The sequence below is a fragment of the Phyllostomus hastatus genome, unplaced genomic scaffold (genome assembly GCF_019186645.2).
Source record: "Phyllostomus hastatus isolate PE091 unplaced genomic scaffold, TTU_PhHast_1.1 phas_contig_209, whole genome shotgun sequence".
NCBI lineage: Eukaryota > Metazoa > Chordata > Mammalia > Chiroptera > Phyllostomidae > Phyllostomus > Phyllostomus hastatus.
Genome location: NW_025333735.1, coordinates 11,740,695 through 11,766,262, shown reverse-complemented (window position 1 = coordinate 11,766,262; position 25,568 = coordinate 11,740,695). Strand labels below are relative to the sequence as shown.

At 38.1% G+C, this 25,568-nt stretch overlaps 1 protein-coding gene across 1 annotated transcript in view; it reads right to left on the bottom strand.

Annotated features, from left to right (window-relative positions):
* The window catches only part of SLC44A5 (solute carrier family 44 member 5), a 338,085-nt gene that overhangs the window by 107,653 nt on the left and 204,864 nt on the right, over positions 1-25,568 (bottom strand). The window lies entirely within an intron of this gene.

Sequence of the window (25,568 nt, the reverse complement as noted above, 5' to 3'; positions counted from 1 at the left end):
AAGCAGACAGCTGCCTCCTTGCTGTATCCTCACAACCCAGAGATGGGAGAGAGAGCTGGCCACTGGACATTTTTTAAGGACACTAATCTCATTACATAGAACTTACCCTCATGACCTTCTCTGAAACTCATTACCTGAAAAAGCTCCACCTCCAAATACCACTGGGGGTCAGGGCTTCAACATATACATTTTTTAAAATATATATTTTATTAATTATGCTATTACATTTGTCCAATTTTTTCTCCCCTTTATTCACCTCTGCCCTGTAACCCCACCCGCCTCCAGTATTTCCCCCCATTAGTTCATGTCCATGGATCGTACATATAAGTTCTTTGGCTTTTCCATTTCCTATACTATATTTAACCTCCCACTCAACACACTTATTTTGAGGGACACAAACATTCAGTGCGTAACATCAGGTAAATAGCATTTCTCATGATGTGGTGCCAGAATAGAGCCTATTTCACTTTGGGTGTGCTATGCCAGTTTTGTATATTAATGCCTCTCTCTAAAAATACAGTAGAAAGAGACCATTTAAATCTGCCATATAAACTAAAAGTAAAATACATGTTTAAACATTTGAATTTTGTGATTATGTATTTAATTTTAAGCAAGATAATCTGGCTGGTTTTATGTGAAAGCATGGGTAAATATGTCATATTAAAATAGAGCTCCATCACATGCATATACAGATTTTATACAATGACATGAGGCTGCACGTCCTTGACTATCAGAATTAGTGAAATCCTGGAAGAGACAAAGATACAAACGCCAGTTTAACTAGTATTGCCCTCTGGCTCTCAATGCAGAAGCATCACCCTTGGCTAGCTCTTGAATATTTTACTCTAAGCTTTTCATTTTTGGCCCAGAGCTTTGGCCAGCATCAGTCTTTGTGGCTCCCCTGTCGCACAGTCTCCTTGGTATCCTTGGCAGCTGTCTTATATGGACAGGTGAGCACCAGAATACAGTGAAGGGCAAAAGCCTGCTTCCTGCTCTTCAGTGCCAGCATTCAAAGTTAATCTAGCCTTCTTCATTCCAAATATGCTGTCCAAATCTCACTCCCCAACTCACACCTCCCCATTACACATTTTTAAGGCCTTTCTGGATCTGTACATCTGCAAATCTTTACAGAGGCATGCTTAGTTGACAAAAGTACATCAAGACTATCAAATTAGAAGGCCCTCACAAAAATCTAGCAGAGCTGACATTTAGATGCAAGGCTGGTAAACAGTACATTATGTTGATTTTTACAATATTTAGCTCCATATGATTCTGTAGACTTCTGTCTGCTTTGGGATACATTAATATTTGTACAAAAAAGAAATGTAATCTTTTCTTCCTCTTCTTACCCTACTCCCTGAACAAACACATCTCTGAATATGAATTACTGACAGGAAATAGCATTTTTTCTAGATGCCATATCAACTCAGATGATAAAAAATATATATACATAGCCCCAGGCTGATAGGTTTCTGGAAAATGTTATAAAGCCTTCTTAGTTTGATTTTATTTGTAGCATGGGTCTCAATAGTACCTGTCAATCCACTCCTTCTCAGAGGTGATAACAAAGTGTGAAGAAAATTCTTAACTTTATTAAAATATTTTTATTATAGATGTATTGAAATCATTATCAATTCCTTTAAAATGGTTAAGGAAAAGGATCTTAGGTCCAAGACCCCAGATCTACCCTTTATTCTCCTGAATTTTATTCCATAGACCCCAAAGAGGTAAGCCTACAAGTGCATCCCTGCCTCCCTGCTATTGCCCTTCTGGTGAGGAGAGAAGAGGGTACATGCATTCAATGGGTTCAGTTTGAACTATCTAGGATTATGCATGTCCTAGCTTTCTCACACTAGCATGGAATACAGGGAATAGAAGGTAAAATGATTATGTATTACAGAAGGCTTCCAAAATATAACCGGTAAAATAGTAATGTATCCTAGAAAAGGAAAGATATCTTTAATAAAGAAGACATATGATAAAATAAATTATTTAAATTCAGAAAACACTTTAAAACTGTCTTGTGCCATCTTCCTAGTAAGGTTGTTAAAAGTGTGGCTTTTGCATCTGAGTTGGAAAACCTACTCCCCTCTGCTTCCCAAATCCCCTTGTCTGTAGCATTTCTTCTATGATCCTTTTCAAAGATTTTAGACTCTTCTAGCCAAAAGAAGAGATATTACTTATAGGCAGAAGAAAGTTAATTATTTGTCATTTAAATATTCTGGAAACTGAAAAATGTATGGCATCTTAAACCTCAAGTGGAATAGAGTTTACAGAGAAGTTTATATTTACATTCAGTAAAAGCTACCTACCAACAGCAACGAAGAGAAATAGATGTTTGAAAACATAATAGAGAATGCTACCAAGCTATATTTGATGGGGAAAAAATCCATAAGAGCAATCAAAGGAATTCATAGAAAAGAAAATAACAATACACATCAAGGGAATTCTTCATGCAAAACCTAGAAATGATATTTTAAAAGCATGATTTTATAATTCATTTGCCCTGTAGCAAATATCAATATTATGTGAGAATTTTTTAGGGACATCACATTAATTTGTGTGGAAAGAAATACTCACATTTTGTGCTCCAAAACATTAAGCCAAAGAAAAAGCCAATAATATATTCATTTTTCTCTGGTAAGTTGAGAGAGGTCAAACCCATTCTATATGCCTAAAAACACAAGTTTATGTTTAAGTTATAGCCCAAGGACTAACTATTAATAGTTGCCACCTTTCCCTAACTGGAATAATATTTTGAATGACAAACTGATATACATTAGATACTATGGATCATTTAATTATATGTGTGTCTTCCTAACTGCTTAATATTAGAGAAGTATGTAACTTAAATAGTGGTTTTGGTAGGTGACCTTGTACTGAAGTGTCTCTTTCTGTCCAATTACTAGGCAAGCTTTTTACAGGCATTCACAAATGAGATTTAATTCACAAATCTCTTAAGAGCTTTCTGGTATGAGGTCAGGGCACCACAAACAAGCTAATGGTACATGACCTTGTTTCAGAAAATCAGGCTGGGATTCTAAGAGATTATTCTTATTTATCATTGTTCAGTTGCTATAATAAGGCAAATATATTTATTTATTTATCATAAATATATAACATAAAAGGTAAATTAGAATTTAGCATCATATAATAATAAGGTGCTTATTTTTATCTTTATGACATCACAAAAAGCATTTATTTCTCAGAAAAGTCACTTGCTCTTATTTACTGGCATTTTGTCTCCAGTCAATACATGTTCCATTCTTCATAAGTTTACTTTTTTCCATTTCATCATCGTGAGACTAACAAATCCTATCTCTCTACAAATACTAACTTGATAATTGGATTATCTGAGAGGAAAAAATTAGAGAGAAACAGTACTATATAACTAACACTATAGCTACAAATGTATGATAGCTTTCTATCTTCCCAGTGAGAGGATTTAAAAAGGGAGGGGGATTCAACAGAAATATAATAAAGTGGATAAAATAATCAAAGATGGACTTTTAGTATTTGATTTACAAGTTTATTGATACATGCATTTGTGAAATCACACATTATATAAATATAGATAATATATTAATTTGGTAATAGTGACTTTTTCCTTTTAAATTTTACCAAAAAGATATTTATTTCCTCTATGTCAATCCAGTGATGACATCCACCTCTTTGTCACCACTGGATTTCTTAGTTACCGGGTCTGGTTGTCTGGACTACTTCACCTTTACTTTTAAATTGTCTCAGATACAGACTTTCTGAATCCATTGGTCATGCTTCCATAGGACATTTATTTCAAATTTCCCATGTGTGATCACAATATAATGACTTGCTGTAATATTTCTTTAATAGATCTTTACAAGGCTTTTTTTTTCTTTACCATAATGTCTAGCACCTCACACAGCCATGGGTAACAAATCTGTATTACTTGCCCCGTCTCGTGTTCTAATCACATTTCATTAGGCAGTCCCTCTCACAACCCCTAGTTAGCTCGGAGATTGTTACTTGCTGATGTGTCTTCCCCAAGCAGTACCTAATTCCTCTAAGTGAAGTAATTGAGAAAGTACTCAGTAAGTAGGAAACATTCTTAGTACCCAAAAGTATTCAGCACCAGGAGAAAAAGTAGATATTTGGGCTATTTTTGAGGCAAATCTGGATTTAGAACCATCTTCTTAGTCAGATGAACTGCTTTTGTGAAGTATAATATGCTGAGGCCGTGAGACTCCCTCTGAAGTGAATTGCAGCTACTGCTGAGGAAAGACCCCCCCTGCTGGACAATGCAGGAACCCTGTTAGACGGAGTTCCAGTTGTCTTCATAGTTTCTTAGAAGAACAACAGCATTTTCAACTCCCAATGAAGTCTTAATCTGCATGTCCTGTTTTTATCAGGGCTCTATCTATGAGATTTTGAAGACCAAGGATATTCCGAGAGGCCATGACTTTGGAGCCAGAGCCCCACCACTCTTTCCATAACACCAGCTCCTGCAAGAATGAGCTGTGTGCCCTTGGACAGCCACTTGCTGTCAGCAAGTCTAAGCTCCCAATCTATACATGGCAGTTAGAAATAAGTACTTTGTAAATTGTCCGGAGATTAAACTGTCCCAAAGATCAAGTACCTGATACATACCCTTTGCAAAGAAGTAGTCACCTTGCATTTGAGTCCTAACAGATTTCAACAGGTTTATTGTGCATGTATTATAGGCCAGGCAATGTACTTGGAATTAAAGATACGACAGTGAACAGTACAGACCCATGGCTCACTCTTGGAGAGCTTGTAGTTTAGAGAGAAGACTTAGTCAAATATCAAAAATAAATACGTGTGACAGTCCTATGAGTGACAGCCTGGGCTCTTGACCCCATCTACCCAGAGGTTATCCTTAGCATTTCAGTCACATCTGTCAAAATGGATGCAACTCTACAATAGTGCTGAGGAACAGATGCTCGACTAAGGGATCATGAGGAGGCAGAGAAGAGGACACACGCTGTACAAGATCGGCCAGAAACACAAGCAGATTCCCCAATGTATATTTTGGTTCTTCTCCAAAAATTCTTCCACATTCTCAGTCACTCTCAACTCTTGATCCTCTGCCTCCATCTATTGCTTAGATATGGTTTTCCTCTCACCCTCAGCTTACTTCCTCATGCATCAAAAAGAAAAACAAACAAAATGCCCCTATGAAATTAAAACTGACAGATTTACTGACAGATTTTCAGAAGAAAGAACTCTAGATCTACATCCTGGAGACCTGGATTCAATCCCCAGCTTTGTCACCAAATTATCAGGTGATCTTGGCTAACCCTTCCCACTTTTCCAGGCCTCTGTTACCCACCCCAAAAGAGAATGCTGAACCAAACAAACATGACTGATTTTCTTTTCAAAGCAAAGGGATAATTATTATGCTCCTGTTTCAATAAAATCACTACCTAATACTAAATCTTCTAAATTCTATCATTAAATTCAAGGGATAATTTGATATAGTTAGATATTTCTTCCTACTCCTATTCCTGCTCCCTTAGGTTTGGCTCATATTTCAGTTGCTTAACATATTAATATCTATGTTTTCCTGTAAGGTTTAGTCTTTCTACAAAATCAGCTAATCTTACTTTGGGTAAAAAAACAAAAGGCTATTGAATGTGTTCCACGTGCTAATATTTAAAAAAAAAACTGCCATTTCCATTGTCTATATTTCATGTTAGGCTAAGAAGAGTGAAATTTACTGATGTTTCCCTAAGCCAAGCTTTCCTACTGTGCAAATAAATAGCAAAGCAGAACATTAGCAGAACAGTTTCATTTCTGACTCTAGCCGTGGAGACTTCCTACCCCTGAGACACAGAAGGATGCACACTTAAAGACAATACGTTTGTTTAGCGGCTACATACGTCTTTTGACTAGAAAAAGAAGTAACAATCATCTGCAGTACTTTAAATAGCAAACATCTGTTTTCCCTAACATATTTCAAATACTTTGAATTTCTTGATTAGTTGTGATGTGAGACTGTATTTCTGAAAAACATAATGAGGCAGTTTAAAGCTGAGTCTTAAATGATCTTCAAAACAAAGTGAAGAAAAATACTCATGCTCTGGGAAAGGATGGTTAAAGCAGACCCACAAGCTCCATAATATGAACAAATAAAAATAATTCTTTCAACTATTTGCATTTACACCAATAGTTCTATTAAATAATGCAGGCAAAGGAGAATGATATAAATGAGCAGAGCACAGATTAATGAAAATATAGCACTGTAGTTTTATAGCATGGCAGCAAAATCCATGATGCTATTAAAGCAGGCTTTGCTTGACTAAGACAAACATGATGTGCTAAGTAATGAGATGAAGAATCTTTGCGAGCGCTGCACAAACGCATACATATATCACGGAGGTTCAGGAAGTGTGTATGCAAACAGGGATACAGGCAATTGCTCTACAGGCAATTGCTCCAGGTTAGATGTTGCTGATTCATTTTGGCCATGTTGGCCTTTGCTCAGCCATTTGTAACACAAAATGAAGAATATTATCTATTTTTATCATAAAAGTTTATAAAAAGGTACATTGTATAAATATTTCCAAAATGGCTTATTTGTTTGGTTATTTCATCCACAATTATTTTTCTCCTCCATGGTTAAAAAAAGTTACTATTGGGGAGATAAGGATTTCAAGCCAAATACCAAAGAATAACAAAAAACAAGAAAAAAATTATAAACTTTATAAATAGTAAAAGTTAATGAACTCACATTGTTTTGTTTTGTTTTTTAAATCAAGCAAATGTGTTTTCAGCACCTACTATATACCAAACTCTCTACTATGGAATAAAAATCAGAGAAAGAAAGCTCCAAGGAAGTCACAATCTATTCACGGATAAATAGAAACCCTCAGTATGAAAAGGGTCATAAATGGAGTATGTATAGAGTATTACAGAACACAAATGAGAGAGCAATTAATTCTGTCAAAGAATAGCTAAGTCTGAGAGTTAGAAGACAGACATATGGACTTGACCTTTATATATGAGTAGAAGACAGAGAAAGGTGTTTAGGACATCGTATCTTTAAACTGTATGAATAATAAACTTTTACAAGCCTAATATATTTCCTTCAAGACCTCTCTTCAGCCCTGGCTGGCATAGCTCAGTAGATTAAGCATGGGCTGCAAACCAAAGCATCACAGGTTCGATTCCCAGTCAGGGCATATGCCTGGGTTGCGGGCCATGGCCCCCAGCAACCTCACATTGATGTTTCTCTCTCTCTCTCTTTCTCCTTCCCTTCCCTCTCTAAAAATAAATAAATAAAATCTTTTTTTAAAAAAAGACCTCTCTTCAAACTCCTATGATTGCTTTGTATATAATGGTGAATTGATTTCCCAGATACATTGTTAGGTTTAAAAAAGTGTACAATGCTATGATAGCATGGTTTTATTTATATAAAGGAATGACTATACAGATATATAGATCTATATGGATATATATACACAAATGTGTACTTTTATTTTTCTTTAATTATATGAGTCTCAAGTGTACAATTCCATAATACAAACATACACTTTTAAATTCATACATTTATTTGAAAGGATATACAAGCCACTGATAAATCTTGCTATCTCTGAGGCAGGATTTTGTGGTTCCGAGGATTCTGTGTCTTTTCTCTACTTTTTGCATCATTTACCCAATGTATTACCTGATTAATTAAATAAATAAATTCCTTAAAACAAAATCTTCTCTGACTGTTTTCACTAGTAAGTAACATAATCTTATTTCACTCTGAACATTCCCACGTGTGCAAAAACCATTCAGCATGTGTTACACTGACTTCTGATTTTCAAGGTACTTTAAATTTAAGTCTCAGACCATAAGATTGTGGCCAAAGGGCTTCTGACAGTTTGGCACACTCAGGCAACAAAAGTTAATTAGAGATATTGAGAGAAAATACCGTGCTCCTCATTAAGGATGCTGAGACTATGTCAACTCGATATCAAGACAGTTAGTCAATATGATCAATCCAATGAAAGACTGGGCCAGTTCAAAGCAGGTACAACTCAGTCAAGCAAGTTGTTTCATCAATAATTGGGCCCAGCTCCTAACACAACCTCTCTCTCTCTCTCCCCCTCTCCTTCTCCATCTCTCTTTATCCTCACACATACACACACATACACATATATGTTCAGGAAGCTTACTAGAGATGAAGCCCTGTGTGCAGGACTGTATTACCTGTGCTGAAAGAAGACTCCTTGCCTTTATTCCTGATGCTTTCTAAACAGAGATTATTTTGTCCTTTTCTTACTCATTTTACCATCTTTCCAGGCTCAGTTCAAAAGCTGTTTCCTCCATTAAATCTGATCTTTAGCACTTAATTCAGCTCTCTCTTCTATAGCTGGAAATCCTATTGCTCTTATAATCCCCCACATAATTTAGTATATACGACACTATAAAGTTTATGTGTGTCAATTTAATTCTCCAATAGAACTGTAAATGATATACATGACATATAAGTTTAGGGAAGTAGACACAGTTTACTAATGCAAAATAGATGACAGAGTCAAATAAACAGCACACCAACACTATTATAAGCTAGCTTAGAGAAACCAAGAGTACTGAGTAAATTCGTAAACCCAACGCAAATATTATGCACAAATATCAAAGCCAGGATTTTGGAGAAGAAGGTGATGACAATATGACAGGAAATCAAACCTCTTCTAGGAAGGAAGAGATGAATGTCATTCCTTCTTTTATTGAACAGGAGAAAATTTCATTATGGATAACACATAGATAGATTATGTGGTTGTAATTTTGGTATCCCAAATCTGAAGAAACAAATTGTAATATCAAATGTACAACTGTAAAATGACAGTATCTTCTCTACTTATTGCACAGGAAAAACTTTCCCTTCCAAGCAAGAAGGGCCTGTAAAGTATAAATATTAAGTAGCAGGTAGCACTGAGTGGCCAGAGGGGAAATAAAGCAGGGCCCCTGCCCAGTGCAATCTAACAAAGAATTTAAAACAGGAGACTAGAATCAAAAAGGAGATACGTCTCACCCATTGATTTAGCAGTCCTGAGCCCAGTCCAATAAGATTGCCAGGCATTCTGAACATCATAAGTAAAACTATAATAGCCAAAACTATGATAACCCAGGAGGAGGGGAGCCTTTGAAATTCTGTGTATACCATTTCCACTTGACGGGAAAGAAAACCCTTAAAACTGTGTATTGATCCCAAGGTCTGGAAGAGGAGAGGGAAGGGAACCTCGAAGCTGACTAAAGTATATAACCCCTGAACCCCAACAGTCAACACACTCAGATTAGCTAAGTGACCACTTGTATAGAACAAACTTACCAACAACTTTATTTCCTCCATATGTGGGGCATTCAGACTAGCTGGATGCCTGCCCATAGTTTCATGCTCAAGTGTATTTTGTAAATAAACTTGCCATCTCATTTCCACTACATGTGCTGTCTCTTCTCTGAATTCTTCCCCTATGAGTAAGGCAAGAACAGAGGAGGGGGAGTCCCTATCTTGGGTCTCCCCAGTAACATTAATTCCCATTACAAAAGAGTATTTTCAGGAAGGAAGTATTAATAAATTAGACCCATGGAGACCATTGATTCTAGTGTGATTTTTTTTTACTTTAAATTTTGAGCAGAACTTGCTTATTTTCTTTTAATGTTCAGAATGGATCTTAAGCTTTTTTTTTAACTATAACAGAAAGTACCCTGTGAAGAACAGACAACAAATTACAAAAAAACAAAACAAAAAAACATAAAATAAGCAATAATTCACAGGGCCACAACTTTGCCAACATGAAGGAAGTGTTCTTGAAGACATTCACCAAATAAGTAGGAGACTTTCAGTATGAAATGACTTCATAATGACCTAAATTCAAAAGTCCAGAGCACGTAAAGTGATGTCTATGGATGTAACTCATGAAACACAATGACCTCTCAGATACATTTTCAACAAGTAACTGAAATCAAAATGACAACATGATATGTGTTGGGAAGTTTTCATCTAATTTGATCATAACCAGAGTTTTAAAATGTAAAGCTGTGAAGTTTGTTGTCACTTTCTCCATTTGGGCTTACAAGGCTGGCAACACAAAATGGTTCCTTCTCTCTGAGACCCTGAATGGGGAATGCGGGCGGGCTCCTGTCAGGCGAGGGCTGTGCCTGAGTGGTGGTGGCTCCTCCTCGGAACTGAAAGGCATCTCCAATGTCGCTCAACTGACTGTCACACCCACTATTTATATAACTATTCTTTATTGAACTAACCAGGGAAAATAATCATTTAAAAACTAATACACAAGTTGGGAAAGATCTAAATTAGATACCAATACTCAGATAAAATGTGATATAGTTCTTCACTAAATTTTTCTCACAGGCCAACCAGAAAACAACCTTGACATCAAAACCCTGCACAGTCATTACATTAGGGAAAGTAATTAAAGTGGTTTGCTGGTGAGTGAAGCAAATACTCCCAGGCCTTGCCTTTCCAGTTCCTGTTATGCTCTCTGTATTCTCAAATCATCTGTGGTTCGATTTAGGCTCTGTAACCTGGCTCCACACTGCTGGTTCTGAATGACTTAGAAATCCAAGAACAGGATGCTGCTACTTGGATTGCCCCCAGAGTCCTCATTTCAGACTTTACAGCCCGGTCACAAAGTGAGCACCGCACCCCAGGGCACACACCTTGGAAGCTGCCTGCTGCCTCCCACCCCTGTGGGCTTTCCAACTGTGCCCACTGCCTGGCCTCCTGTTCCATCTGAATGCAAACTACCTCTACTTTCTAAATAGAAAGAAAAAGTCTCCCTTCCCATCCCCACACCAAATGAATTCACATTTAAATTATATATAATTATCGATTTAGAGCAAGTAAAACCCAAATCCATTCAATAGCAAAACAGACCGAGCATAACAATACTGAAAGAATATGTGGTAATATATTCTTTTGACACAACTATGTTTTTTTTTTTGTTACAGGTATATGGTAATGAGGATAAGTAGTAGCTTCTCCAAAAAAGAGAGGATATGGGTCTCTTAGAAACATTTTAGTTGTTATCATAGTAAAGGTGAAGGGTCAGATGTCTGTGCTGGATGAACCATGAAAGACTGTGTTAGCCAAGAATAAAAGATCCAAACAAAAATGGACACAATGTAATGTATGGTTTATCTCCTCCCCTCGCCCCACCAAATTCATTAAGTTACAACTGCTTCAAAGAGGTTTCGCTGCCCCAGGTTCACGCCTGGAGTTCTCTCCTGAAAGTAGAGCATAGGATGATACTATAGCCCTACTTAATTCCCTTAACAAATAAATCTCTTAAGAAAAAAAAAAATGTCCCAGATACTCACCATGCCTTTCAAGCCATAATTTCAAATGATCTCTCTGTCTTTATGCTTAAAGTTTGTTTGCTTCAGTCTCTGTCCAGCCCCTCTGAAGTTCTGTGGGACACGCCTTGCACTCACCTGCTGCAGTCCACACAGAGCTATGCACGACCCAGGTTCTTCAGGGAAGGATTTGCTGCCCAGCTATGGCGAGTGTGGTCACAGACAGCCACTAGCTACGTGCATCTTCAGGATCTGCCCCAGTTGCTTCACCCTGGCTTGTGGCCTGCAGGACAGCTGACAAGCCAGGGACTGAGCCAGCTGGGTTCATAAAGCTGTGGCCATTTCAGAGTTACCCCAGATGCCCGGGTGAGGCAGTACTCACTCCAGGCTCCCTGCAGCATAGGCTGAGGCTCAGTGTGGTCTGGTAGAAGACTGACATCTCCCTCTGTATAATCTCACTTCCTTGCCCTTCTTTTCACAGCTGTTGATCCCTAATAAAGAGTTTGCACCCCAGACTCCATCTCAGCATCCGCTTCTGGAGAACCCAATCTGTAACATGCCTCAGAGAGTCTGATTCTCTTCTTCATTCTCTATCCAATTCATTCTCCTCCTCCAAGGTCCAGCTCAAATAACACCTTCAAGAAATAGTTCTTGATCCTTCCAATCAGGAATAACTATTCATTTTACTACTTTTATTCTGTTCCTCTGAATGATGTTTGCATCTCTATTCAGAAAACCATTCATTTTTTATATTATTCAGTGGTTTCAACTTTAAGTTTATTGATAGCATAATCTGTATCTTAAGCATTTCAGTATGCCAAAGTCCATAACAGATAAAAGGTATGAATGAAGGAACAAACTATGACCTGGAATCTGTCTACACCTCTTTTCCTTCTCTATTATAACTGAAACAAAGTCCTGCCAATATTTCATATACTTGCCCAGCCCCCTTTCCTCTTAGCTCTATGTTGTTTCCAGCCTCTGCTTTCCAATCTAGCTAAGCAGATTTGCTTGGCTTTGTAGATGCTTATCTTGTCTTTAAGCCACCATATAAAAGATGCCTCCTTTGACAGTATGATCCTTCCTTCTTAAATAGTGTCCAGCGTCCTCCTACTATGTGAAATGCCCAGGGTATTACCACCCAACTCTAGCTATCTCAGAATCTTCAGGTTCACTTAATTTAGGTATCTAATTTGTGTCTAAAAATCATTATGCTCCATCAGAACAGTGGCCACTTTTTAGGTTCCCTTAAGTCTCTTTAAGACTAGAATAATATTCATTATATAGGAAATGTATAATGTATATATTCTAGATTAATGATATATGTATGTTCACTCCCCTGCTTTCCATAATGATTGCTTAATACCTTCTTCTCTTAGCCCTCATATACCTGGGCCTCCCACCACTACCACCACTTGCCATCCTTACCTGACAACCTGACCTAAAGCTATCTCAGCAATGAAGTGGGCACCTGGAGGTGGCCAGTAAGTTTTGTTAGAGGATCAGGAGAATCCGGGATCAAAATACAGTTTTCTGAAGAAAGAAGAAACTAGAACATGGTAGTGAGTGGTGCTGGAGATGACCCAGGGCACTGAGTCATTAAAATTAAGAAAGCCATAAGAATCTGTCTTTTCACCTGTACTCAGAACAACACAACACTAAAGAAAGAAATCAAGGAAGACACAAACAAATGGAAACATATACCATGTTCATGGATTGGAAGAATTAACAACATCAAAATATCCATACTACCAAAGCAATCTATAGATTCAATGCAATACCTATTAAAGTACCAATGGCATATTTCACAGACATAGAACAAATGCTTCAAAAATGTATTTGGAACTATAAATGACCCCGAATAGCTGCTGCAATTTTGAGAAAGAAGAGCAAAGTAGGAGGGATCACAATACCTGATACCAAACTGTATTACAAGGCTACTGTAATCAAAAACAGCCTGGTACTGGCATAAGAACAGACACGTAGACCAATGGAACAGAACAGAGAGCCCAGAAATAAATCCAAGTCTCTATGGTCAATTAATATTTGACAAAGGGGTCAGCAACATAAAATGGAGTAAAAGTAGCCTCTTCAACAAATGGTGTTGGGACAGCTGGACAGCTACCTGCAAAAAAAAAAATGAAACTCGAGCACCAATTTACACCTTACACAAAAATAAATTCAAGGTGAGTAAAAGATTTAAATATAAGTCATGACACCATTAAAGTTCTAGAGGAGAACATAGGCAGGAAAATCTCAGATATTTCACACAGCAATATTTTCACCATTATGTCCCCTAGAATGAGGGACATAAAGGAAAGAATAAACAAATGGGATCTCATCAGAATAAAAAGCTTCTGCACAACTAAAGAAAACAGTATTAAAATAAAAAGAGAACCAATCATATGGGAAAACATATTTGCCAATGATACCTCAGACAAGGGTTTAATCTCCAAAATGTATGAAAAACTCACATAACTTCACTCTAAGAAGACAAGCAACACAATTAAAAAATGGGCAAAGGACTTGAACAGACACTTCTCCAACCAGGACATACAGAGGATCCAGAGACACATGGAAAGATGCTCAGTATCGCTAGCTATCAGAGAGATGCAAATTAAAACCACAATGAGATACTACTTCACACTGGTCAGAATGGCCACCATAAACAAAGCAACAAACAACAAGTGTTGGAGAGGTTGTGGAGAAAAAGGAACTCTAGTGCACTCTTGGTAGGATTGCAGACTGGTACAACCACTATGAAAAACAATATGGAATTTTCTCAGAAAATTAAAAATGGAACTGCCTTTTGACCCAGCAATTCCACTGCTAGGATTATGTCCTAAGAATCCTGAAACACCAATACAAAAGAACCTATGCACCCCAATGTTCATAGCAGCACAATTTACAATAGCCAAGTGCTGGAAGCAACCTAGGTGCCCATCAGTAAATGAATGGATCAAGAAACTATGGTACATTTACACAATGGAATTCTATGCAGCAGAAAGAAAGAAGGAGCTCCTACCCTTTGCAACACCATGGATGGAACTGGAAAGCATTATGCTAAGTGAAATAAGCCAGGTGGTGAAAGACAAATACCATATGATCTCACCTTTAACAGGAACCTGATCAACACAACAAACAAACAAACAAGCAAAATATAACCCAAAACACTGAAATAGAGAACAGGCTGACAGTGACCAGAGGGGAGAGGGGGGTAATTTCAGGGGAAAAGGGAAAGGGTTTGCAGCAACAAGTATAAAGGACATATGGACAATAACAAGGGAGGGTGGAAATGAGAAGGAGGTGGGGAGGGCTGGGGGGGTGGGCTGGGATGGGAGTAAAAGGCAGAAAACTGTACTTGAACAACCATTAAAATAATAAATAAATAAATAAATAAATAAATAAATAAATAAAATCTGTCTTTTCATCACCAGAACTATTGACACTCAGCACCTCTACCCTATTTCCTGCTTACCATCTCACAGTATGGATCAGGGATTCTTGTTCCTGCCAAAGCCTAGACTGTCCAATTGTGTTTTGAATTCTGTCTTCTGGATTTTGTTTCTTTTTTGTTTTTTTATTGTTGTTAATTTATTACTTTTTTAATTTTTATTTTTTATTGCTGTTTGAATACAGTGCCTACTTTTCCCCCCACCCCACCCACCCCCCACCTCACCCACTCAATCCTCCCCTCCTTTGGTTTGTCCCTGGGTCCTTTATACATGTTCCTTGATGCATTACCCCCGTTCTCTTGCATCATCAATGCCCTGGGTCATCTCTAGCACCACTCACTACCATATTCTAGTATCTTCTTCCTCAGAAAACTCTACTTTGATCCCTGATTCTCCTGATGCTCTAACAAAACTTACCGGCCACCTCCAGGTGCCCACTTCATTGCTGAGACAGCTTTGGATGAGGTCACTGCTGACTTTCATGTTGCCAAATTTTTATTTTGCTCGACTTCTTAAAATAGTCAATGCAGTTTTGAACAATACAACTGTAAATATAAATAAATAAAAAACAAGCTCACCTTGTAACACCCCTTTTAGCTTCCATAAAATTTCATTCTTCATATTTTTCTCCAAACTCACTGGGTACACCTTCAGTTTCCTTGGCTCGCTCCTCCACCTCTGCTTGACTTCCAAGTGTTGTCAAATCCTGAGTTTTGTCCTTGAGTGCATGTCCACACTCCTACATGACCTCATCCAGACATTTGGCTTCATATGTATATGCTGAAGACCCCCAACTCTCAATCTCCGTTCCTCACCTTAGTCTTCATTGAGCTCAGGACCAACATATATAGCATCACCACAAGTATACCCATTCAACATCTCAAACTCAACACAGACAAAACCGAAGTCTGCACCAAGAAATATGCTTCTCCCCCAGTCTCTTCATTCTTCACATAGAGCATCATCATCTGATCAGGTGTTCAAGTCATAAATCTAACAGTTACCTTTGGCTCCTGTCTTTCTCACACCTCTTTTATCAATAAGTGCTGTCACCTCTACCACATAGAATATCTGGAATCTATCCACATCTCTCCATCTCCACTAACATCACCCTAGTCCAGGCCACTCCTTCATTTAGTTGACTGCAAATGTTTCCTGCTCCTGCATTTGACTCTTAAAAGCCATTCTCCACCCCGAAGTTAGGATGAGTTTTTAAAACATATATTAGATTAACCCACTGACCTACTAAAACTTTCCCATGGCTTTTTTATCGCACTTACTATAATGTGCTTGCAGGGATCTCCCAACAACCCACTCCCCCTGTCCCTCCCCCATCCATCATGCTGCGCACAGACTGCCCTTTCTTTTCAAAAGTTCTCACCTGAGGATATATTTATTGACTTTAGAGAGGAGAAGGGAGAGAAAAAGAGACTGAGGGAGTGAGAGAGAAGTAAAAACATCAATGTGAAAGAGAAATATAAGATTGGTTGCCTCCTATGCATGCCCCAACTTGGGGTCAAAACCCATAACCTTTTGGTGTATGGGACAATACTCTAACCAGCTGAGCCATCCAGCCAGGGCCACAGTGTCCCTCTTCCTGCTCTTTGAGCATACTAAGCCTCAGTTTCTGTCTTAAGAGACTTCACATTTTGCTGTACCTCTATCTGAAATGCTCAATCTTTTCATGGCTGGCTCCTCTTTATCATTTGAGTATGATTTCCATTATCACCTCCATAGAGGTGCCTTCCATCACTACCAAATCTAAGTTAATTCTCTCACACAAATACCCAGCTAGACACTATCACCTCACCTTGTTTTATTTTTCCCCTTGTACTTATCTAATGAAACTGTCCTGTTCACTTCTCAGGTGTTGTCTGCCCTGTCTCTTCCCTCTTCCAAGAAAACATGTACCTTCTCTCTCTTGCTCCTCACTGTGTCTCTAATGCCTGGAGGGAACAGGCATTATACATGGCTAACAAATATTTGTTGAATGAGAATAAATGAATATTAAACTTTGGAATGGCAGCCACATCCACTGCTGAGAGCCAGACCCTTTGTTCTTTCTTCCATTGCTACACCTCCCTCACTGAGCTAGAAAGGCTCTTCAGTTTTCTGTCTCTCCTATTACTCATTCATTCCTGGAGGAAAAGGATATTCTACCTTTGTAGTATTACAAACCACCATAACTCTTTTCATAGAGTGAGGTGTACTATAAATATTTGCTCAAGAAATAAAGGAAAACAAGGATGGGGAGGAAGGAAGGTGACATAACTCTGAATACACACAAGGATGACTCTCAAAAGAGGCTGAATAATAGCCATAGCACTAGCACATTGGAGGCAAAAGAGTAATCATATATAAGTGAAGCTTCACTGACAGGTTTAAATTCTAGAACTTTAAAATTGTTATGTTAGGCTCTTGCTGAGACGTCACCCAAATTCTATACCATTTTCAGATGACATTAGTATCCTTTGAGCATTCCTAATCCTAAATGTGATGCTCAACTAATAGGAAAGTAGTACCAGCATCCTCTGAAGTATTTGCATTGCTAGAGCTTATGAAATACACCTCATACTATTTTTCAATCCAAGTGTCCCCAGAGGGCAGGATGCTGTACACAGTGTGGACCTGAGTATGCTGTGTCAAAGCAGGTCAAAGATTTGCAGATCCTAGTTCAAACAGTTCTGTTTATTCTGTTTACCTCATTCTCTCTATGTCAGGGCAGTCATTAAAATGTTATGGACATTTATTTGCTTGACCCGTGATCCAAGTCTGGAAAAATGAAGTTCAAATTGCTACAGCTGGCACCCTGTGATAAAGTCCATGCATTATCTTCTCAGGACATGGAAATAGCATGGATTTTTTAATTTAATTTTTTAATAGAAAAACTCACCTGAAAGAGGAGGCAAATAAAAAGTATCTTGACATTTTAAAGCACAACCATAGGGGGAAAAACCCATTCTCTGCAAACAGAACACCATCCCAGGAGTACATGCTCTGAATAGTGATGTACTGATAGGGGAAAAAAGCCAGGCTTCATTTTTAAGTACATATACATATACCAAATGCTGATCTCTGTCCTCCAAGGGAATTACAAAGCAGATGACAAGACAGTACATGAGTACCAAAAGCCGGAAAGAAATCACAAGTAGCATGTACTGTGTACCACCCACAGCAAGAGCTGCAGGAATTCAGTAGAGGGAAGGTGCTCTGAGGCTAGAGTAAGAGGAGATATAGATCCTGAGCAGGAGCCTGGAGCAAGGAAGACTACCATTTTGTGCGACAGTAAGGTGCTTCCCCAAAACTTAGAGAATAGAAAACAGTACTGCTTTCTGAGAGTTACACTGTGAAACCAAAACATAATTAAAGCAGAAGTGTATATAGCCAACTCACAGAGGCTATGAGCTTTCCAGTCCAGCAAGCCTTGACTTTAAACTTCTCAAGTTCATTAACATATCTGAAGAGAAGTGCACATGGTGATCAAGCTTCCAAGCTCTCTTCCATCCACACTTTCTCTAGATTGGGCCTCAAGTCAAATTAATATGAGGATCCAATGTGAGGATTCTGCTCTGTTAATAGATAGAATGGGCTAGCAAAACCTGATGCCATTAGGCATGCCACTTATGTAGTCTCCTTCTCACTATATACTCATCCAGCCACCTTTTGATAATTAAATTTCTTGTATAGTTTGCCTAAAGGGAGCAATGTGCTTGTCAGGCCAACAAGAATACTAGGTCTTTCCAACAATTAAATTTCTCAATGTAAATGATTGCATTGGCATTCTAGTTTTATACATCATTCTCCTGTGTGCTTTGTTACTGCCAGTTGTCACCCTTGAGTTAGAGTAATTCTAGGGCACTGACAAAATCAATTTTCAGACCCTGCAAAAATGTGCATGGCTAGTTTGACTTAACAGAGTTCATTCAAGGTTTAGCAACCCCAGAGAGAAAGAGCCATTTAGGCAGATGTTGAGACAATTTGTGTAGGATTTTATCATATTAAAGCATTTGGAGTTAATTTTTAGGCAGTAGGAACTCATTGGTGAAATATGAATGGGGGTATAATATGATCAAGACTGTTACTCATGGGTCTAGTATGTGCTGCTCTATGTAGCAGAGCTCATGGTTTAATTAAGGAGTCAGCCAAGCAAACAGTGAATTACCTCACACTGTTATAAGTGCACAGAATGCTCTGAGGGCACAAAAGAAGTTACCTACAGTTTACTCCAGAGATGATCAGGGAGCATTTCTCAGAAGAGAACACTTACATATTTTAAAATTAGACTTTAATCTTCCTTCAGATTTCCCCTTATTTGGATACATTTTTAGTTAAAAGAAATATATCAAAATTTCGAAGAGCTTCAGAAGTGTATTTCTGGCTTTATATTAACTATTTCTACTTGGATATGCTATAAGCATCCCAAATTAAAGATGTAAGATCTAAACTAATGATGTTCTCTGCCCTTCTTAACCATTCCTGACATTCCTCATGTGTACTTACCTTGGTGAATATAACCATAATCAATGTAATTATTAGACACAGTTATGCTAAATTCTCCCTTCTGCCTCCAACATACAATCAGCCCTAAATCCTTGTAAATTTTTGTGTTCTTGTTACCTCCTCGATTTCTTCTCTTCCAGGGCCACTGCCTTAGTCCAGGCTTTAATCATTTCTCAGCTGGATTACTAAAATAGTTTCCTACATGGCATCCTGCCTCCCTCCCAACTAACTCCTGTACTTTCCAGTATATTCCTGTTTTGAAGCAGGGATAATAGTTCATTTAGTCATTCAAAAAAGCATCTTATAAGTCAGGAACATTTCTAGACCTGGGGGATACACTGATGAACAAAACAGACAAGGATCTTATTTCTCATAGAACATTATGTAATTATGTAAGCAGAAAAATAAATCAATCAGTTTTCAATATTGGTAACAGTATAAAGTGAATAAAATCAAACAATGCCATAAAGAGTGACCAGGGATCCAGGCTGTCATGAAGAGGTCTTGGGCAATGGCAGTTACGAGCTGGAAGATAAGAGGGAGCCAGCCATGTGAAGGATTTGGGGAAAGCACTTCAGGCAGGGAAATAACAGCTGCCAAGAAGGATCCAAGTTCAGAAAGCCCGAGAAATGGAAAGAAGGCAAGTATGGCTACAACAACAGGGCAAGAGAGAGAGAGATGGTAGGGGATGTGGTCAGTGACTTGCACAGAGGGCATTTATGTAGGACCCGGTTTGAGTTTGAGTTTTAATCTGAGTGCAACAGGAAGTCACTGAAAATATGTAAGTAAAAGAGTGCAAGATTTAATTTATGATCTGAAAGCTCACTCAGGGTGTTGTTTGGAAAGCGGATTCAAGAAAACCAGGAGTAAAAGAAGAAAGATCATTCTAGAGTCCAGTACAAAAGTACAGTCAGAACATATGGTGCCACAAAGGAGGGTGAGAGTAGGAAAGAAGAAGTGGTTGGCCTGGGGGTACACTTCACAGCTGCCAAGAAGACGTGGGTTGCTTCTGGAGTGTATGTGGGAGATGAGAGAGAAGCAGAAAGTAAGGATCTGTAACCTAGATAAAATCAAATGGATATTGGTCCCATTTCCTTTTCTGATAGAAAAGACTGTGGGGGAAGTTTTAGAGCTCTGGGATGGGAGTGGAAATCAAGTGTTCTGTTTGGCCAAATTAAGTTTAAATAAGTGTTGTGATTTCAAACAGTGACATCAAATAGGCAGTTGAATACAGAAATACAGAGGTCAATGGAAAGGTCACTGGTAGCAATGTAAGTAAGCTTGGGAGTCACTGACATATAAATAGTAGTAAAAGTCACTGGCCTAGTCTAATAGGAAACTAGAGAAAGGGAAGAGTGGAAGGCCAAGAACCGGCACTCCAACATTCGAACATCATGCAGATGTTGAGCAGCCAGAAAAGGAGATTGAAAAGGAGAAGGAATGAGGTGGGAGAAGCTTCAGGTGAGTAGGATGTCAAGGGAGCCCAGAGAACAAAAGCATTTAAAAAATAAGAGGGTAGTCACTTTTGTCAGTTGCTCCTGCAAGATTAAAACAAAAACTGTCACCCACTGTACTGGACGAGAGGAGAGACGTTGGTGACTTTCTTAGTATCAGTTTGAGGAGAGTGGTGGGGAGTAAATCTCTGCTGGAGAGAAAGTGAAACAAAAAAGGAGAAACAGGGACGCAACTGAAGCAAAGGTACCTACCTGTATTTTGCCGTGTATAGTGAGCACTTTTTTTTGCCCACATTTTTGAGGGAAAAGTAAGGATGTGCATTATACATGGATAGCACCTGAAATACTTTGTATCTGTTCTTGCGTTTTGTAATTATTTGTTACATAAAATGTCTTGTACCACAATATGTTAAAATATAAATGCTAAAATTCCTTTATAATACAAAAAACAACTATCTAAATATAAATAAGTGAAAAATTGAATTAAAAAGTTAAAATGAAAGATTTTTTTTCCTGAAAGTTTGGGCTAAAAACGTGGGTGTGCATTATACACAGCAAAATATGGTACCTAAGCAACTCCCCAATTGAAAGCAAAAATAGGGGCTCAGCATCCGTTTGCAGCCCTTTAGAATAAATTCAAACTCTTTACCTTGGGATACAATGCTCCTCACTAACTGGGTTCTTGCTAAGGAATTTTATCCACCCAACCTTACCCTTACAGGCACTTGTGGTACTCTATGTGAGTCAAGCAGAATCTCTTCCTTCTGACATCAGCCCTCTCTGGGTTACTCTTTGCTCCTTCCTACATGAAGCACAACTCTTACAGGTTCTTCAAAGCATTATCATATCAGGCAAGCAGAACCATCTCCTTGCCACATAATTTACGCTCCTCCCAGGGATGCTATTGCAACCTACATCCCTACGTAGTGTTTACCTCACCACATCACAATGTTTGGTTTCAATGCAACAATGCCCTCCCTCCCTCCTCCAACACCCACATACATATCAGGACAAGGGCAAATTTTTAAGCTTGGGATCCTGTCTAGGGGGCATGTGCCCTTGGTCTTGCCACATGATCTTGTGTGTAGTATTCTTTAAGTGCTCGCTAAATAAAAGTTTCTAAAGTGCAAAACTGTTTCTGTTAATTTTGTACTTAAAATTCTGTAATGTCTCCTCAGAGCCTATAGAATAAAATACCAAACATGCTGACATGTTGTATAAAGCCCTGGTGAATGTGCTTATTCTTACCTCTCCAGCACCACTTCTCCCCACCTGAGACTGATCCTTACGCCTCCTACCACTCACACAGGCACACACTGGGTGTTTGGCTTACACTTGACCACTGCCAGGACAATTGTTCCCAGGTCTCTGTACTCTGATGCACGCTGCTGATGTTTCTTGGAATGTCTTTAAAAACCAGCTCAAGGGTCACCTCTGCTCTGAAGTTTTTTCATATTCCTTTTTCCCTACTCATAGCAATGCTAGACACACTCTTCTTTTTTTTCTAGAGACCCTGTCAATAATTCTATTATTGCACTTGCTACACTAATTCCTTTCTTATCTCCCTTTCCTATTGGACTGCAAGTTCCATTGGGCAGGAATGTTGCTTAGTTCATCTTTGTACTCCTAGCACCTAGCACAGTGCCAGGCATATAAGAAACACTCGGTTAATAAATACTTTTCTTTAAATCCTTTGATTTAAGGGGCTTAAAGTTTAAAATATTTTTAAACCTTGTATCATTATTACAAATAGTTTAAAGGTGATGACTTTTTAAGGTACAAAAACAGAAAAAGAGCAAGTTCACATAGTGAGGAATATAGGGGCAGGCTACAAATTTTAAAGATGTGTGTTTTTCTATATCTCCCTGTGAAAAAGAGTCACACTGCTAAATGATTGATTACATTAGTTAGGCCATTTGCTCCATTCAGAATGAGGTGAAATATCGCCAGGTTTAAAGCATATATTTTCAGTTCACATTTGCATTGCAAAGAATTAGCCATTCAGGCAATTTTTTTTTATTTTCCCCAATTCCCTCCATATTTTGAGACTACTTAAAAGTTTTCAAAAGAAGGGCTATGAATATAGGCTTCTTATGTCAAATCATTTTATGAGTCAAAAATGAGCCTCTCCCAGACATTTTTTACAACACAGGATCTACATATTTTCTTGAACTTTGTATGCTTTTTCCTATAACCTTTTGCATACTTTTCCACAATAATAGGCCTCGCCTTTAGATATTTAAGTCTCCTCTACAATGACAAGAAGCATATTAATTACTTCAGCAAGAAGCAAATATGAGAACAGCATAAATTTAGGAGACAGCATTGTTTTCTCAATAATTTGAGATGTCCACCTGACAGTGATGCTTTAGAATTCACAAGAGCACGTGGTGAGCATCAGCACAGTGCTTTATGTGTGTCACTAGGTCAGAAGCTGAACTCTCCCTCCCGTGCTTTCGCATTAAAAGCCAAATCACAAAGTCATAGAATTTCATGGTTGAAAAGCACACAGAGGTCATTTAGTCTAACTCCTTTATGTGACTGAATATCCTTTACAACATTGGTAATACATGCCTCTTCAATTTCTCCTTGAACTTTTCATGACAGTGAGCTTACCACCTCCCGAAAAGCTCCAGGGAAAAATAAATGCATATTTTACACTTTAAACAGATTTTTCCACCTTCTATAATAATAGTTATTTTCAGCATTGTGAAACCTACCAATGTGATTAGTGTGAGTTATGTGTCTTCCATCTATTTTGTGTATAAGGAAAGGGAAAAAGGCAATTATGAAATAAGCAAGGCTTTCATTTCTATTTACCTGTCTACCTGGATACTGCCTCTTTCTAGAAAAGATCTTAAATGAAATGACTTAAAACACCTGGATTCAATAGAGTATTAAAATAGAAATAGAAACTCAAAGTCCTGAAAAGAAATTCTTGACTCAAAGGCTAATGCAGTTGCTGGCATTGAAATTCAATTTATCCATAGGCTTTCTACAAGTCAATATAAAAGGAAAAATACAGTGGATTGCACAGCAGAAAGTATAATTGTTTGACAGAAGAAAGTATACTAATAAGTGAAAATTTTTCTGAGTTTCAAGTACCAAGAGAAATTTCTCATGTAGCATCTTATAAAAGAGATTTATTTCTTAGTTGTCTATGTGCATTTATTTTGCATTCTAATGTACTGCCAAGAATAGTGCTAAATAGTCCCTTAAACAATTAAAAACCATACTACCTCAACTAAATATTAACCAATGTTTTAAAAAATTCTATTGAATATAGGAGACAAAGCATGAGCACTGGATAAGTACTTTTCCAAAAGGGGCTGCAAAAATACCTTAAACTATCAAAATTCCCCCTCTTTCAGTCGACGTTATGGGGCAATAGTTCCATATGCCCAATTTTTAGTATAAAAGAACAAATGAGAAAGCAAGTTCATCTCTCCTGTGGCATAACCATCATTCCTTCACCTCCCTCAGAAACAACTACACTTGGGTGATCATTACACACAAAATGATGCCCTTGGCAACTTGGAGAGGTGTATAAAACATGGTGAGTTGCAAGCAGAGAGCGTTGTGAGGGTCTGCCTGAACATCTGATAAGATTTTGGCTCTCTTAGAAGGAAACTGATAATATGTAGGCAAAAGGTGTTATTAAGGCTAGCCTCGCTGCTGGAGGTAATAGGAAAAATCTGGAGTTTCTCACTTGCTCCTTAAACACCGCAAGTATTGTCCCAGGAAGGACATTACAGAATCTTGTAGCCTGAAAAGTTAGCATCTTCTGTAGTTACGCCCTGTGGTTTTACAATACTTTCCACTGCTCTTGGATTGAGGAGTGGGGGAGGAATGGCCATAGACTGACCATTTCACCTCTGAAGGCCTTCACAAAAGGCCCCAGATAACAGTAAATTGCTCTCTTCACAGTGATTATCACAATTGTCTAGACTTTACCTGGGCTACCTAGTTCCATCATTAAGTTCTAAATATCTGAAGACAGAGAACGCTCACTTCCTGGCCCATACATGAAGCCAGCCAGGCCTAACTCTGCTTCCTTCTCTCTGTTTAGAAAAGGCATGCCTGTGGTCTGTGTTTCACCTGTCCAAATGTGGCAGCTCATTTCTTCTTCTTCTTCTCTTCCTGCTGCTCCTATTATTTATATTGTTGTCATTACTACTGTTGAAGAATCTGGATTCCATCTAGAGATCCGCTGCGGCCAATAAGCTATATTCAATTATCATGGATTAGTTATTGTAAAATAAATGTAAGTAGAATAGAACTAACTTTCATATTTAATGAGGCTATTTGTATACTGGACAACAAAATGTATGCATAGTGTTACCATGGAGAGAATGGGAGAGATTTTAGACTTATTATAAAGAAGGCATAGGAACACCTTTAAATGAAAAACCCAAATCAAATGACCTGGGTTTTTAGAGCATTAGAATAAATTGAACACACATTTGCTTAAAGCTGGGATGGTATGGGGACATAACAGCAAATGCTAATGCACATGCTGATGGTTGGCAAGTGCAAATAAGCATGCTGATCATTATTTCACTTCACAGTTTATTATGACATGTAACTGCCAGAAATCAATATCAAAGCCAAGCAAAAATCAGCTACCAACAGCATAATCTTCCTTCATTTTTAGCTATTCTATCCTGCAACCCCCATTTTGATTAGCAAGAAGCCTGGGAATAGAGGATAAAAAATAAAAATAAAAGAGGCCCTTGAGTTATTAGATAATTTTTAAATGACAGGAAACCTTGAGGGAAAATCATCAGTCGAGACCAGTACATATTTCTGTAGAGCATTTTAAATGATCCTAAAGCATACATGATGCCTCGGTGAC